This window comes from Gallus gallus, chromosome 3 (assembly GCF_016699485.2).
Source record: "Gallus gallus isolate bGalGal1 chromosome 3, bGalGal1.mat.broiler.GRCg7b, whole genome shotgun sequence".
NCBI classification, from domain to species: Eukaryota; Metazoa; Chordata; class Aves; order Galliformes; family Phasianidae; genus Gallus; species Gallus gallus.
Genome location: NC_052534.1, coordinates 85469826 through 85488211, shown reverse-complemented (window position 1 = coordinate 85488211; position 18386 = coordinate 85469826). Strand labels below are relative to the sequence as shown.

At 34.5% G+C, this 18386-nt stretch overlaps 1 long non-coding RNA gene across 2 annotated transcripts in view; it reads left to right on the top strand.

The window, feature by feature from the left end:
* LOC107053129 overlaps positions 1–14240 on the top strand; it is a 30500-nt gene extending 16260 nt beyond the window's left edge. For both annotated transcript variants that reach the window (XR_005859006.2, XR_005859005.2), the window contains one exon: positions 924–14240. This is a non-coding gene — a long non-coding RNA (uncharacterized LOC107053129). The remainder of the gene's footprint in view (positions 1–923) is intronic.
* The last annotated feature ends 4146 nt before the right edge of the window (positions 14241–18386 follow it).

The window sequence follows — 18386 nt, the reverse complement described above, 5'->3', positions numbered from 1 at the left end:
TCCTGGGACTGAATTGTATTACTTACAGAAATTGCAGCCTTACTTTATCTCCTTTTGAGTCACAATAAAGAGTCCCATGCCGATGTTAGTACTAGTGCCCTGTAAATAGCAGTAAAAATCTCCTACAACTCATTTACATACTTATTTTCTGAAAACAATTTTGTGACTTCTCTTGGAAGAGTCTGTGACAAAAGGAATTGAATATTAGCAGTGAAAGAGAATTTTTAATTAATTATTCTAACTTACGCAGCTAGCAATATCATCTCTCTCTGTTCACACTTCTGGACATCACAAAAACATAACCTTTACTGATAAAATTACATTGACACAGCTGGTATCTAAATCTAAGTCTTTAGCACATTTTTCATTAATATGGGTATTAAAAAACATCTTGCACTTTCTGAATATTTTTTAGGACTGCTGAAAAGTTTTTGAGCCTTCTATGCCTTTCTATATCTGTTCTTAATGTTACCTCAGCAAAATCTGAAGGGTTATTTTGGCTATTCTGTTTCCTGCATAATTTCAACAAGATCACTTAGATCTATTTGTCATAGAAAACTTTGTTTCTGCTAAGAAAAAAATTATAGCTTTAATTAAAAGTGACATCTATCTATCAAATTATTTTTTGTAACATATGACAAGTATTCTAGGTCAAAGCTGAACTGAAGCTAATAGTTGGTAACAGTTTCCATCTACATTATTCCCTAAAGGCCTGATGCAAGATCGGTGCTAGTTTGTTTTGGATTAAATGGGTGAGGTATTTGATGTTTCACTCAAAGAAGTCTTTCTGTTGTGCTTAGTCAAATTTATCAGTTATTATGGGAGGATTTATACAAATATATTCCCTTTTGTAGAAAAATTTCATTATTCTGATAACACCACAGAGATGCTTTGAGTAGTTAAGAACTCTGTATTTTATGCAGTATGAGGTGCAGCTGTCCATGTGCTGGTAGTGTAAACAGCTCTGCAGACATCAAGGTCAATGAAGAAGTAGGAAGAATGGAGATGATCCTGGCACTGGAGCAGTTTCTTCTGCAGCAGGTGGATGACACAACATGGGAGAGGACACAACATGGAGGACTGCAGCTCGTGGAGAAGAATTACTTTGAATCAAGGGATGAATGTGAGGAGAGAGGAGTGGTAAAGAGATGAACTGACCATGACCATCATTCTCCTGCATCGTGGCGAGGGAGGCAGTGGAGTCAGGAGTGTAGCAGTGAAATTAAGCTAGAAAAGGATTATGGGGAGAAGTGGCTTAAAAGTGTTAATTATATTGAGAAACATAGATAATAGTTATCTATTTTACATTGATGGCTCTGAAAGCAATGCCTCCTACTTATTTCCATGGGAACTACAACAGATACAAAGAGAACAATAATCTGATAGAGGAAGTTCTCAAGTACAAAACACTATTTTTCAACAGTAGCCATCAACAGCTCTGCATTTTTGCTAGAGATTAACAGGAGCCTGCATGTCATGCTCATAAAAGGTTTGCACCAGTGGAGGTGACTTGCTGTTACACAGCTGCAATGATGGTGTCACTGTTAGGAAAATGTTGCCCATGCTGTTCATCTTTCATTAGTCCAAACAGTTAGAAATCAGAAGGTGTCAAATTTAGACCATATGGTGGGTGCAGTAGGACAGGTCATCCAAGACTGGTGATGTGCTTCACGGTCTTCAATCCAGCATGGGACCTTGCATTAGCATGTTTCAAAAGAAAGGTTGTTGTCTTCTCTGGACTTACTCTGGAGGTTTGAGCCTTCACCTTAGTCAGCATCATGATGTAGTGGTAAGAACTGATGCTTTGTCTGGGTTCCAGGAAATCCAGAAGGATCACTCCTTCACTATCACAAACAATCATGCACATAACTTTACTCACTTGAGGCTGCATCTTGAACTCTTTCTCTTATGGGAAGCTCAAATATCACTGCTCTATGAATTGCTGTTTTAACACCAGCTCATAACAATAATGCATCTTGTCATGAGTAATGATCCAGGAAGCATTGTTACCTTCAGCCTCATACTGACAAACTTTTGTGCCATGGTCTTTCTGTTTCTCTGTGAGCATTCATGGAACTCACCTGGTAAAATTTTTTTTGCTATTCTAATGTTGCCACCATTGTTTCTAACTCATAGAAACCCATATTCTGATCTGTACATAGTTCTCTGGTTGTAATCTGCCAATTTCAGCAAATGAGCTGATTGAGATGTTCTTCATCTTGTCATGAGGCAGCTGAAGGATATACCTCAGTTAAAAAAAAAAAAAAAAAAAAGGCAACTATTAATCATTTCCTATCAACTAAAAGAGTCATTGTGCTTCACTTTTTCACCAGTCATAAAGTTTAAGATTCTATCTGGGGGGAAAAAAACGGACAGTATCATTACTGCACAGTCATCATTCTGTCTGTAAGATTATTTTGAAGTTCAAGATAGTTTTGTACATATATATATAAAAAGAATTATATTTATCAATTTTCTAAGATAAATGCTTATAATGCTGCCATTCTGAAATATTTACATGTTGTTCAAATCCTTAATATCCTACTACACCAGAAAATAATGTATTAAAGGATTTTTGTGGTAAATTTTCAATTTCTGTAATGGAGCAAGCACTGCTTTGGCAGATTAGTTAAGGAACTTTGTATGTTTCCAGGTATTTGGAATATAAAGGCATATCCTACTGGGAGCTAGTGAGATAGTCAAATATAATTTAACGTGTCTTGGATTCTCAAAGACATTTCTTCATGACATTAGCTGTACGTCTGTGCATACTGGAGTAGAATTTATCTGTATATTTATTTGCAACCAATCAGCTGAGCATTACTCTGAGCAATCTAAAAATACTTGCAGGAAGAATACATTACTAGCTCAGGCCAAACACTTCAGAGGTTCTCTAATCTCATCCTTCGGCAAAGGGAGCATTTCTGTTGTAATTAATTTTAACACTTCGGACAATCAGTTCTGAAGTAACTGTTACTTCAGGCTGTTCTTGTCTTAGCCTCACTAGCTATCTTGTAGCTAGATGGCACTTGCTCTTTCACTGTACTGTAATTTAGCTCCACATTTTTTTTTTCTTTTCTCACATTCTGAGTCTGAGCTATTTCTATTTGTAATTGGTTTATCTCTTTTGAAACTGTTCAAAATAGAATTTCATTTTAAGAGCATGGAGCTGATTTACTACATTTCCATCAATATATCAACACTACAGTAAGTGTTTTACTTTAGTTACAGAAATATTAAATGAACAAAGGTTGTTGTCAGTGAAATTCATTTCTCCAAATCAAGATCTAATTCACAGCATGTTTTTACAGCAATAGCATCTTTTATAATGTCAGCTTTTAAGTGAATGCACTTTTAAAGTATTCAGAGTCTATTGGTTGTCAAGTATAAAAACACTTTTGAAACTACAGAAATAATAACTTTTCAATGTATGTCAAGACAGATTCTTTAGTCAGTATAAAGGAGTTCACACATGAGACTTAGTTCTCTAGTAATCAGTGCAACAACTTGTTCATTGTAGCTTACATAGGAGATTTGAGATATGCACTCTGAGTTCCTCTAATCATTATGATTCACATTTAGTACATTCTTCGTAGGAAAGAGTAGCAGAGTCAGGGCATCAAGCTGGATATGAAATCTAAAATATGCATAGGTATAAGGATTAAACATTTCCTAGGTATAACTTTAAAGGTCCATATAAACTCATAATGTTGTACTGTGACAAAACTGAAAGTGGCTAGAAAGCAAGAAGAGAGGAAAGGAGACAGTGGGGAAAAACATCAGGATACTGGACTAAAAGTAGGAGGGACTTTAAGGGTAGTCTCTAGGAAAAGAGAATATCTTCAATTTAAGGAAATGAGAGAACAAAGAAGCTTGTGGTTCTGTTGGTTGAAATAAAACACAGATAAGGAGATGAACAGTCGTAGAATTAGTTTTTTATTAGTTCCACTGCTATAATAATCTGCTGAAATAGAATAATAAATTCCTTAGGGCCAAGCTAAGGTCCCCTGCATTACAGATACAATTTTCAACTTTGTTATTATTTTTCTAGTAGAACATATTAACTCCCCTTATTTATAAAAAGAAAATTAAACTGTTCAGGAAGTGGTTTTATACAAAAATATTTAATGAACTATGATTGTGTGAGTAATAGTAATTAAAAAAACAAGGGGATCTTAAATTTTTTCAATTTAAAACTTTTTCCAGGTTTTTCCAGGATTTCACATTGTCATCTCCTGGATCTCAATTTGTGAGAAGTTACACATCTCTGCCGTAAGAAATGTCTTCACATACAGGTACAACAGGAGAAAAACAGTAGACCCTAACCAGACAAACATCACTTATTAGACTCTTTCATTTTTTGTCAAATGAATGGTTGAGAACTATAATTTTTCTTCCTCTGATCTAAATAACATTAGTATCTTGAATAATCTGTGGCACGTCCTAAATGTGTGGAACAGTGCAGTAGATTTGTGTGTGTGTGTGTATTAGAGGAGAAATAAGAACTAGCTACTATAATTGTGAATTGAGAGGAAACATGAATTTGTGATGCAGTTCATGAACAATAGCTTCTTCCAAGCTATCATTCAATATTTGTTGTATATGATTCATTCTTGTAATAGAAAGCTTAATTTTCCCAATGAAACCTGACAGTTTTCTTGGACTAGATTCAAAGGTGATATATCTGCTGAGAATATAAATTGATGTTTCTCTGGCAGTGTTACATATGACATTTTCTGTTGATCTGAGAAGAGAAGATAGAAACAAGACCACAACTTTATGAAAAGCCCATAGATTTTTTTGTAGAAAATGAAAGAAATTTCAGCCTGACCTTTGGTGGGAAAAGAGACACCACTTCAGAGCATCTAGCCAAGTAAACAAACTGACACTTCTGCAATAATGTATACACTTTGCAGTTTGAACAGTTGCTTGATGTTTAAATTGATCATATGACAACAAAATGTCAGGATACTGTTCATAGGCATACAGATGATTCTGTACAAAAAAATTATTAGGAATATTTAAGAATGCAAAGAAATTCAGGAAGGGTAGATGCCTATTGTGCTTGCATATCAGAAAGCTGTTGAGCTGTTGCATATGTAGATACCTGACGTGTATAAAGCAATAGGATGTGAGTGGTTCAAAGAAAAAAAGCAAGTAGAATCATGTTATCATTAAAGAAAAGAATTTTCATTCTGCTGTTTAATAATTCTAATTATGTGCTTTATTTCCCACTGAAAATAAAAAGCAAGTACAGAATGCAATGCAAGAAATATAGGATTCAGATGAAGAAAAAAAGTTCAGTAACATTTTTGCAGGTACATTTCTGTGCTCAGTTTTGTTTGCCATCGATCTACCATTTCCATTACTGCTTATCTAACTAAACCTATGTCAAAACAAATTATAGATTCTGTTTGAACGAGGTCTTGTAAATTCCTTTCCGCACAAACAGTAGAAACTATTGAAATCTATAATATGTGTGTATAGAAATTAATGGCTAGAAACAGTATTTATTTAAGTTTAAAAAAAAAAAAAAAAGTTTGATGTGGTTACATTCCTACAACTGAACCAGTCCTGCACATTCTCCTGTATATGCAATGTACCTCAAAAAAGCAGTGCATGTCTTCCACTAAAATGAGAGCTAAAATGGACATTATCACTCATCAAGAAACAAAGAATAAACTGAGAACAAGACAAGATTATATTATGATCAGTTTGCCTGTGCATAACCAGTAAGATCAAAAAGGAGCTTACCTCAATGAATACATTAGCTGCTAAGTCTTTTCCTAGATAGTTTTGTATGGAAACTCACATTGGCATACAGCCATATTTCTCTTTTGAAGTAAGGCATTCAGCATGAAAGCAACATATTAAATCAAACACTGACAAGTAGGAGAAATTTTAGATGAGCAATAAAAATCATTAAAGCTCAGAAAATTAGTCCCATTCTGTTAACCTTGCTTTTTGGGGGGGGGGGGGGGGAAGAAGGCAGGGGAGATAGATGAAATAAGACAGGACTGTCTACAAATGCATGAAGTGAACTAGGACCAATTATTTCCTTAGTCAGCACCAAAAGGAAAGGGGGAAAAAAAAAGTGACAAAGAACCTGTAAAAGGGACATTCAGATTAAATAAAAATAAAACTATAGGTCATGTATGTCAATTGAAAAGACTTGCAAGGAAAAGGTGTCATTTCATCATCACCATGAATTTTGGGTTTAGAAAAGATGCTGTGCTGCACAGTTTTGTTTAGAAATATCTAAGGTAATCCCATAATGTTTTCAGGAAGTGACAGACAACATCTGCAGACCATGCCAACTCTGTGATTGTTGAAACATAAACTACATTGCTGCTGAAATTCTCCTATGTCAATATAAGAATGTATACAATTCTTGTATGTAAGTCTGTTATGTTAATATCATTCTGCACTGTTATATCTGATAACATTGACCCACAGATTGAAGGCACTCATTAATTTTCCAACAAATAACAAAACACAATAAATACAATACATTAAATACAATAAATTAAAAAAATAGAACTTTTTTTTTCTAGGATAGGTGCAGGTTTTTTTTTTTTTTTTTTTTTTTTAATAGCTTCAGAGGAACTTATATGTAACTGTGATTTGTCCATTTTCATAGACTCCAGAAACATATTAAAATGTAGAAATTTAGCTTTTCAAACAAAGTTGACTGGTTTACCTTATCAGTCATGCATTTCTAAAGTGTGCTTAGAATATCTTATCTCACCAACCGGAGATTTATGTAATTCAGATATAGCCTTTAATTTCCTGTGAGAAAGCAGTAGCAAAATCAATAACTATTTCTAGTTCCTGTGCTTGCCTGAAAAGAACCATTACTTAATAAGCAGAAAAGATGAACTTCTATTTTGGCCTATGATAAAACAGTAAATCCAAGTCATAAAATACTTTTCTGAGTCAGTCAAATCTTTCTAATGAAACTAGTATAATTTCACTGTTAAGGTAGCAATAATAGTTTCTGACAACACAGCATTTGCAGACCATTGTGACATTTATACATGTATTCAAGACTTTGCCTCTATTTTATCACTTAGCTAAAAATTATTTTTAAAGAAATTTGCTAGAAAGATCTTTAAAAATTTATATTGCTATGTCTGATCTTGTCATTTTGTTGAAATCATTAGTATTCTGATTTGTTATGCTTTCTCTAAACACAATCTGAGCAGCACTTGAGAGTCAAAAACAACAAAACCTAAGAAATATTAAACTATATTAAACTTCCCAAGTTCACAAAAAACTTGTCTGAACCTCTTGAATGTTTACTGCTAACCATTAAACATTACCTTCAGGTTGGATATTAGGAAAAAATTCTTCTCAGAAAAAGTTGTCAATCAGGCTTCCCAGGGAAGCGGTGTAATCACTGTCCCTGAAGGTGCTCAAGAAGCATTTTGATGCTGTACTGGGGGACATGGTTTAGTGGGAAATAATGGTAGTAGGGGGATGGTTGAACTGGATGAGGAGGTCTTTTCCGACCTTGATGATTCCAAGATTCTATGCTTAAACAGCAACAAACATTAAGGCTTTTAATCTTCTTCATGTTCTAATCAGGAAAGTTTCCTAGAATTTGGTGAAGATTAAATTCACAGAAAAATTTTATTCGAACTCTTGATAATTTTTTTCTGCTGAGTGTGGCATCAGAGCCTAATGCTGGATTCCTTGGAGTGGTTGGAATCAGTGATACACAGCAAGTATAATGAGAGAGATGTTAGAGATGTCCATTTGATTTATGATGTGAAATTCAGCCATACTATATGAAAGGTTGAGACACAAAGTCAAGGTTTCACTTGCAAACTGATTTTAATGTGTATTTTTTAGTTTTATGTGGAGACATTTGAATTACAAACATTACCCCATTAGTGGTACTTACTAGACTGGAATGTATGTATTCAGTATTTTCCAAGCCTGTGTTTCAGATATAATCTCAGCTTGTAACATTTCTTCTTGTTGCATTTTTGTATATTAAACTTGAGGGCTGTAGATTAACCAGTATGATAAGGCCACTGATGTCTTTGTGTTTTAGTGATATGTGCATGACAACTTTGTGGCTTACTAAAACTAGGGACAAGTGAACAGCAACCTTAAAAGGGAAAGAACAAACATAAACGTACATTAAAAAGAAACCCTTAGAAGCCCTTGGAAAAAATGGAAAAACACTAATGACATTTGAAAGAAATGTTTTAATGTATGAAATAAAAAGAATTAATAATGAATAGAAACCAGTTCTTTTGAGAATATATACATTCTGAAATGGTGCTCACTTGGTTTTGATTAAACGGCAAACTGTTTCAAGTCAGGATTTGCTTTAATGTTGACTTCCAAAACCAAATGATAAAATGCTAAGTTAATAATTCTAAAACATCTGCAGGTGTCTGAACTAAAGAAGAAAGACAGTAATGAGTACATGAAAGCAATGTGTTACTGTCTCTCGCATCACTGAAAGTGAGAGTTTGACTTATTTTTAGAATTATTTGTCATCGGGTATTCTAATACTAGTCTTGAAAAATGTTTATTAAAAGGGTTTTGGAATATTTACTGAATTCACTCAATAGAGTGCTCTGTACAGATTCAGCTAATGCAAAGGTCACCTTCTGTGTACTTTTAGCTGTCATTATAATAACAATGGTGTTTTTACTGCAAGGTAATAGTATATCCCACACAATATTTTAAACTTCTGCATTTTGACACTTTTAGACATATAATTAATAGTTTTTTTTTTAATAATAGAGCATAGTTGAGACCTCATCACTTATAGTATTACATAAGAGAAAAAAAATAGTGCTAAATAATAGCATTTCACATCAGAAGTGCTAATAGTTCAGGATTTGTGTAATTCACTGAAACCTGATTCTGAGATTAATCAGGACCTGGAGAAAAATGCTGGCAAGACATATTCCCAGAGATCCCTAGGAAAATGTGTCTTCAATATTTTACAATATTTTTGTGATAGGTTGTATATTAATGAAATATTGGAGTTTTTTTCCTAGATACTCCAGCACCTGTTTAGTGGAAGCTTGAAGACAAACCTACTCATGTCCACCCATGCACACAGACTCCACTCCTTCCACCTGCCCACCTACCTATGTACCCTGTAAAGCTGGCAGTAGAAGATATAAGAATGTCAAAACCAAGGTATGAAACTGCTGAGACAGACAAATGGATGAGCACCCATTACTGTGCCAGTGCCAGATGATGAGCAAACTGCAGATATTCAACTAAGCATATGTATGATATAATGGAACATGTGCATTTTGAATAACTAGATGAGGCATGTACTTCATGGGCAATGAATTATTCTGCAAACGTAATGTTTCCTTCTTCACTGACTATTTGTTTGTGAATTTCATTGATAAACTTTCCATATAAAACTAATCCTTTCTCATTTAGCTTAGTCCTATTGATTTGCATGTTTTTCCTAATGAGATCACCTATTTGTCAAGGAATAGCTATTCAAATGTCGTTTTGTGAATGCTCATCCAACAAATGTAGAAAACTGACATTTCAGAACATGAATTTTAATCCAACCTGTATTAGCTGGCATAATATGCTGATCCATTTTCTCTATGATAGGAAAACCAAAGAGAATGTGTTAAAGTGACATGCAATTCAAATCTAAACTTTCAGCTACTTAAGTAATGAAATAGAAGGAATTGTGGGATAGCAAGGTAACAATCATAACGCTTATATTTTTAGTTCATTTGCTTTTGTTCTGCAAAGAGCAAATGCAACCCAGCTTGGAGATGTGAACAACACTGATAAATCTTTCCTCAGACTATGAATTCTGTTGGGGTCTGTTACTCATTTTAAATGTATTGTACAGACTTCTCTAACTGCTGGACTTTGTGTTGTATTTACTTACTACTTTTGTACATAGTACAAGGATACAACTGGATAGTACAGGATAAAACTACAATTCTCATGGAACTGCAGAAAATTTAGTCAGAAGGAAAAAAAAAGGAAAAAAAAGGTCAAGTTTAAAAAAATGCTGAAGTTTTTTAAAAAAGCAAAATAAATAAATAAATAAGTTTTTTAAAAAATGCCCAGAGATGTGCTGACATCTTACGTGTAGAAACACCAGAACACCTTAGGTGTCAGGAATTATCATGGTGTTTGTGCCTGCTGCTAGGTTCAGCTTGCATACATTGCCAGTCATCTTGTGCACCCTAGTAAGAGAATTCTGCTGGCAGTGTAGCTGTGTCTCAGTACGAGGCTTAGGAAGAAACGAAACATCCTTTTTGACTCTCATACAGGAATGCAATCAGTCTTCATCCTAAGGGATATCTAGCTTGTTACCCATGTTCCCTTTTTTTTCTGCCAATAGAAAACATAGTTATTCCCTTTGCTAAAGCATGATTCACATGTGCAGAGTGCAAACAATTTCCTTGGTATGGCAGTGTGCTTGATGGAGGGATAAAACCATCAAGAACCCTATATATTTCTCTTCAAACATGCCACTTCCACTTTGTTTTGCAAAACAGACACTTCCCATTCAAACTCCGAGTTTTATGTGTTCCAGGGAAAAATTTAACCATTAGTTCCCCAATAAATCTAATTAACGTCAGTTAGGTTTGATGCAGTGAGATAGAGGTTGCCTTCTTATGTACTACTCAGCAGTACTGCCAAATATCTTCCATTTCTCCAGAATTCCCCAAAATTAGTCAGCATCTAACAGAAGATATGCATAATATGGAAAGAAATAAAAAAATTTTGCTTTTATCTCAGGAAATGAAAGGATCCTGTAGTAAGCTAGAAAATCATAATTGATGTTAAAGGTCAAATGTGGTGGGTAAAAGCTTGAAAGGAGTAACAACCATTAAAACATCTGAATGCTACTGTTGAAATTATGCTAATTATGATGCTTTATATTCTTAAAGTTAGACATTACAGTAATTTTCCCAAAGATGTTTCATAATATATTCTTCCAGTATAAATATGATATGAGAGACAAAAGTGCTAGAGGAAGAAGAAAGTCTTAAATGTAGCAAATTAAATAATAAAGGTGTTCTATTGACCAGTCCAATCATTTAGAATTATTAAAAAAAGAGAATATTCACACCAGCAGACTTTGGGCATCTAATGTGTCTGTTTCCTTTGATTCCATTTAGAATTAGAGAAGAGTGAGAGGATCCTTCAAAATCAACTCAGGGTAATACATTTTTATTTAGGTTTGGTTAAAAATGCTGTGGCCAAGCAATGCAGTGTGTATTCTCACTTTCTGTTGAGATGCATTCAAAGCAATGTATAAATAAGATGGCTATCTGAGATTTATCAGTATGAATACTACCTCTAAGATTAGAGGAGCCAGTGGAAAGAAGGCCATGTATTGGCCTGGAGCTGGGGGCTGTATGTTCACATCTCCCCTTCAGCACAGAGCAGGAGGCCAGACTACTAGAATTCACTATTTATGAGATGGAAATAGTAGAGCCACCTCTCCTTGAATTTCAGGGAGATCCTCTCACACAGATGCTACGTGGCCAGTCATGACCATCACTGAGACAGGTCAGAGAGGCTGTTCATACACAACTGCATGAGCTGGGAACGTACCAAAATATCTGCCTGCAGATCCTTTCAAAGCTGCTTACAGATGCTTCCAACAAATCATTGGAGACCTTTTGTTCAGTATAATGCATTTAGAGGAGGGTGGAGAACTGAGAGCACATTTTTTGTACTCTGAAAAGGAAACAGCATGAACCTTTTCCTCACATACTTGATTGTGGAAAGTCATCTACATTTGAAACAAAATCTTCTACCCTAGGTCCCTGTGAGCAGTAAAAATCTGTCATCTGGAAGTTTCTTCCCTGGTTGGCAGAACTGAAATTCAAAGTAGAAGTCTTTCCTAAGGACCGAGAGGTCAAACCCTGACTAACCTTGAAAGCGCACGTTCAAGTGTGTATGAATCACTCAATTTCTACAAAAGCAAAGTAAATAATTTCCAAAACTGCATTTCTCACTGCAGAAAAGAAAAAGAAAAAAAAAAAAAAAAGGAAAAAAAAAAAAAAAAAAGGAGCACTGAATGTTCTGAATGTTTTACCTTGCTGAAATGACTTACTGTACAAAGTGAAAACTTTATTTCTATCTGTGAAGTGCAGTCCATTCCTAGGAAATGTTTCATGCACCATATTCATTTGGAAAATTAAAACCTCATTAGGGTTAACAACCTCAAAATGCAAACAGTAATTACACCAGTTTTGTGAACTTCCTGTGGTAGCAATAATAGTAAATGGCAGGCAAAAGAAAAGAAGAAATGAAAAATCCAAGAGAGTCTACCTCATGATGGAGTGAGATCTACAAAAGGGAGAATGGTAAAACTACAGTGAAGCAATAAATGTGACAGGAAAGTAGTCAGACTAAAAGTGTGATTTTTTTTTAAATATTATTTTAAATCTAAATAGTAGTAGCTGTTACAAATGGTAGAGTACTGTAAACTTGCCAGCAGTGTATGCATAGCGCCTGTCATTGTTGTCAAAATTGTATATATGTGTCAGAGTATGTAAGCATTCCAAAAATGCAGCTTGCTAAATTTATCAAATCTGTAAACTTGAATGTCAATGAAGAGAAATCTGGGTTTAGAAGAGAAACTGTAAATACTGCATACTTTAAAGCAAATCAGAAGATGCTTGTCACTAATATGACTGCTGATTTTTCACACCAATTGGCACATACCCTGGATTATTTAATTTTTGAGACCATTTTTCTTCCTCTGTCAAATTGCTGAAGGTCCAGAATCTAGTTGAACCTTCAATCTGTATTTGTGTCTCAACAGCTCAAACCAGTGGAACAAAAACATCTGTGAGATTTTAGGTGCTAGAGCAGCACCTGATAAAGATATGTATTCCCATCATGAAAGTTAAACTGAAAAGAGCAGCTAGGGACTTTCTTATTGAGCCATGCTCAGATCAGTTAGGCCAGCAAACCACCTGACTGCAGTGAAGTATGAAATATTAAAGGCATTTTCTTGATAAACACAAAGACAGAGTTCAAAAATTGAATGTGTAGCCTGAAGACACAAAGCAAAGGTGAAAGCAAAAAGTAGAAAACTGAGCACTCACTATGATCATAAAGAGTGATACAGACTTTAACTTCATGTGTGCATTCAGGTGAGTTCTTCAATTATTTGGTAATAACAATCACTTCTTTAATTTGTATTATCTCATCACTCGGAATCCTACTTGCAAAGACTGGTATTTATTTGGTTCTGAATATAGCCCAAGTAATGCCATATTAGTGATGCATAAGAATGTTTTGCTTCAGGGGGCAGGACATATACTTTGTTTTCTCTTTCTTTCTTGCTAACACTTCTTTTGAAAAAGAAAAATGCTAAAAATTACGTCACAACCTTCAGTATTGTTGGCAGAATACTGTTAATAAGTTATGTGGGACAACATTAAACAAAGATTTCCAGGCTTCTTACTATGAATATGGCAATGACAAGAGTTTCACTGTGATGCCTTGCCTGTGTGACTTGATTGTGATTAGAGAAGCAAGTATATTAAAATTTTAATCCCATGAATAAATGTTTAAGTTTTGTTCAGAGACTCATCTTTAAATGAAAAAAAAAAAAAAGTCTTCTTTGGTTATTTCTTCATTACACACTTTTGTAAAACTTCTTTTGCTAGGATTTAATTCACAATAGCTAATACATCAAGTAAATTTTCTTTTAAGAATGTTTTCTTCTTGGCAGCTGCCCTGCAAATAGGGTTCCTCTGATGTCCAATCGTGTATGCACAGTGTTCTCTTCAATCATAAATTACGTGAGATCTGTAATTTCAGCTTTGATGCATGACTGTAAAAGTGCTAAGATTTAAAAGCCTTGAGGTGATGTTGAGTTCATTATAGGAAGCTGGCAGTGCTTCTTCCAACAGATAAAAGAAATTTAATTACTGGCATCTACAGGAGACAGTTGAGTCTACTTTGAAAGCTATGATTTCTTTTATAACCTTGCTAGTTATATTTTCTGTTCCACATATTTTCCCTGAATAGATTTGGTACTTTAGTCAAGCTTTTCAGCAAGAAATCATCTCAACAGGAATATGTTTTCTTTAGTTCTTTATCACAAGAATAAACATTAATCCGATGCTTGAAAGGTATCTGAAGCATGATGGAAGAATTTCAAAGATCCTATTTATGTGAGATTTTTTTTAGCCAAATACATGTTGTTTGCTTTTTCCCGACTCTATTGCTAATATAAAAAAGAAAAGAATCAACATCTATGTGAGCTGGAGTTTATTCTACTTATAATATATACAAAACTTTCCATCAGAAATAGTTTACAATTTTATGAATATGTTGTTAGACTTCGGGGTGACAGATGATTGCTCCAAAAGAAATAACTTTTTTAGAAGACTTCTTCAGATTATATGTAAGAAGAAAATTGTAGTTTCACCTATTTCTGTAAAGAAAATTTGGCTGAACCTGTAAATACTTTAAACCTGTGGATCTTTTCTGTCTTTCAGGAATAAACCCAGTCACTGAAAGTCTAGCCACAGGAAACTTTTAACTGCTAGTATTGAGAAATGAACTGTAAAATAATTTTCTTCTGAGCCAGAGGGTAGGAATAAAATAGGTCTTAAGCATTTGTTTGGGGATATGTGTATACATTTGCTTTCTGTAGCATCTTTGGGGATCATAAAGCTTTCTTTGGCTTCAGTTCAGCACCAACTCTACAGGCTTTGAATAGGAAAGGATGTAAGTAATTTTTAAACATTCTGCTTTTCAGAAAAGATCATTTTGTGAGCATAATGTGAATATTGATTAGATTGAATTTATCTTTTATTTCTATATTAAATTTCAGTCTTCATCTATAGCAATGTAAGTAGAGTTTAAACAAAATTAGTTGCTCTGCAATGAACATGGCATGCATACTGACAGCCTTCACAGACTGTTAGTAGCTGTATCTGACAAGTGAATGTATGCAAACTGCCAGCTGACTTCAGTGGGAGTTTTGCCTGTGTAAGAATGCAAAATGAGGCTCTTTATGTGATATTCTGAATATCGACTAACTTAAAACATTAAAAAATCTTGCAAAAGAGTTCTGCAGAGGGTGGGCTAAGGTAATCCTTGGAGTAACTTAAATGGATGACTTGAATTTTACTCCTTGTACATTTCAAAGAATAAAAAGACAAGATGAAGGTAATTTCTGAACAGTATTTTAACTTGCAACACATAGAAATCCTATTACAAGACAATGTTCATGTTAATTTGGTGAAGCAGGTATGATTCTTATGAGTCATACAAAAGGCTTCCAGGACATCTGAAGACTCACATATTAAATCAAGAATGCCTTATAACATGCATTATTTGTTGTTGTCATACAATGGACATAGAGAGCCAATAACAGTAGAATCACTATGTATACATATAACACAAAAAAAGAATTTAAGACTAATGTCAGAGATAAAGGTAGAACATAAATTGTAAACATTACGTACATACAAATAGAAATCATAAGTGCAACAAGACATTTTTGGAATCAAGATTCTATTCTATTTCTCCTGAATCAATAAAACTTCTAATCACCTTAGTAGAAGTGCTGAACCAAGCTGCTACAATCTCTCCCTCAGCTTCTATATAGGGTTTCTACTCACTCTGCAACAGTCAAAAAATTTATTTCGAACTTTATGTTTCTACTTGGTAAAAATGGTTCACATTGCAGTCCTCTTTGGACACATGAACTGACGTTCTGATTAACATTTGCACACTGATGCTATTGTACTGCAGTCAACAATTCATGCTTGCTGCCTTAATGTTTGGGCTTAGAAGACCTTCAAAGAGCTATGTACCTTATAAGGCCTTGACATAACCAGCTTAATCTCATTTAAGAGATGTACAGGAGGGCAACCAGGAAGGGAAAATTCTCATACTCAATCTTTTTGGAGAAAATTTCAGACAACATTAAGAAATTGACCAATAAGAATGAAAACTTCTCAAGCTGTAGTGTGCTACTAACTTGCCCAGGCAAGTTAGAAGGCAGAGAAGGGCAAATCTAAAATTTCTCTTAGTTCAAAACAAGAAGCAAGATTTGGTGGGATGTGGAAAGTCACTAGAAAGGCCTCAGATTGTCCAAATACTGAAATCTTCCGTGGAGAATTTCCCTGCCATAGGCAAGCCTTCAATAGGCACTTGATGTTAAAATATGGACCCTTGTCATCTTCACTAAATCTTGGAGAAAATGTAGAGCTTATGTGGAGATTTGAATTTCTAGAAGTTAAACAAAATATTTTAAAATTATCATTAAACCAATGGAAGGGATTGAGAGTGGATGGGGATTAAACCCTTCTATTATTATTTTTAAATATTCCTGTAAACTAGTAATTCCTGTAAACTTCCTGTAACAGTTCCAAAAAGCTTATTTAAATCCAGTGTTTTATTCCATGATGATAGATTTAATTCAGAATCCATTACTTTTTGTGAAACATTCAGATTACTTTTCCCATCTTCATACTTTGTTTACTGATGTTGAATTGATGTTGAGCCTCTGCAACTTTTCTAAGACTCTGCTGATTGTTATTATGCTGTATAGTTTTGCATCATCAATAATGTTTTCCAGCCTATTTTCTAAGAATTCAAAAGGACAAGTTACTATGCATATCCTGAAGGGATTTCACCACTGTCCTTTTTTCACTGAAAACATTGGCCGTCTCTTTCAACCACATGTGGCAGCATTGGATTATGAGTTTGAAGGAGTTAAGATTAGAGACTGGTACCCAGGAATTTCTCAAAGGGGCTTACTATGCTAACTTGTTTGGAATGCAGAGAAACTGTGACCCAAACTGCATATCTTGAACTTTATCACTGTATCATTGTGCCTTTGAGAAAAGAAATTACTTGGCCACGGGCTGCCATATTTAAATTGAATCTGAGAGTGACACAAAGGGTTCAGAGGAGCCTTACAACTCATGCTCATCTTACAGTGATGGTATTGCTTTGTGTTCCTTTCCAGAACAGGACAGTCCTTTTGATTTATTTATTTATTTGTTTGTTTGTTCATTTATTTTTGTTAGATTTAATTCTTGGATGCATTTTGGAAACCTTGAAAGGCACGTCTTTGTTATGGATATAACAGGAAGAGAAGGTCTATATATTTGGTCATTTTTTGGTTTTGCAGTAAGAACTTAGAAACTAAATGTAGTGTGAATTAGAAATTACAGACAAATACATGGGATACCAGTGCAAATATTATTAAGAGGTGGTCAGAAAAAGATTAAAAAGTGATGCCTTGGAATAAAAACTTTGAAAACCTATCTGTCATTTGTAAAACCGTCCCAGCTCTCTGAAAATCCCTTGAGTTCAGGGATAATTTTTTGGTACTGAATCAGTTTGCATAAAGCTAGTTATAAAACTAGAAACCACATTATCAACCGTGAAACTATATAATTAGTTTCTTTATGGAGCTGCAATTTTTGCTAGATAAAATAAAAACTGTCACCAAATACAGATGCCATTATGAATATGACAGGTCATTTGTGGAAAAAAGTTTGTGTAGAATAACATCTGATAATTTGCTAGAAATATTAGCATATAGATGGCTGTGGGGTGTGTGAAATATTATCAGAAGAATTCTAATCTAAATTGCTGCAATGTCCAAATAGGATTTAGTGTTTTGTTACTATAATGCTTATAGCAGTTCAGACCTAAAGAATTTATAGACTTAGCATTCAGTTGTGAACAGAACGGTGCATTCTTTCTCCTTGCTGAAATATTGAGAGCTGTTGAGTTGAGAGCATAGATTACTGTTATTACAGCAAGATATGTGATCAAGTATTTGAAAGTGACTAATAATCCTGAAGACTTTTTTCTTCAAGCCATTTGTGTAGCAAATACAAAGCTGCTTTATATGTTTTTGTGTTTTTTGTGTTGGTTTTTTTTGGGGGGGGGAGGGGGAGGGGGAGGGAGCTCCCTTTAAAAAGAAAAAAAAAAAAAAGGGAATGCAATTTATACCATTTCCCTTGTAAATGGAGTGGATCAGAATAGGCTACACTGATTTACAGATGGAATGTGGAGCCAGAAATTCCCTGAACCTGAAATCTAAGATAATCCTTTCACCAAGAAAATTAGCAGATGGGAGCAAATGCAGAATTCTGTTCTGGGTGCTTGGTGAACGCTGCTACTGAGCACACTTCCTGTCTGCTTGCACAGGACATGCAGATCTCTCCTTTGAACTCAGTGCTAGGAATCATTTGTCAGATCAGAGATAGCACCTAATTTTTCACAGAAGTTTTTGACATTCTCTCTAAGAACTTCTACAAGAGCATTTGTAGCAAAAATAATGCTCTAATAGCTCTACAGATCACTGGCTGCTAACTCAGCATCTTTGCCTCCAAAACTCGACACGGAAAAGTAATTCCTTTTGC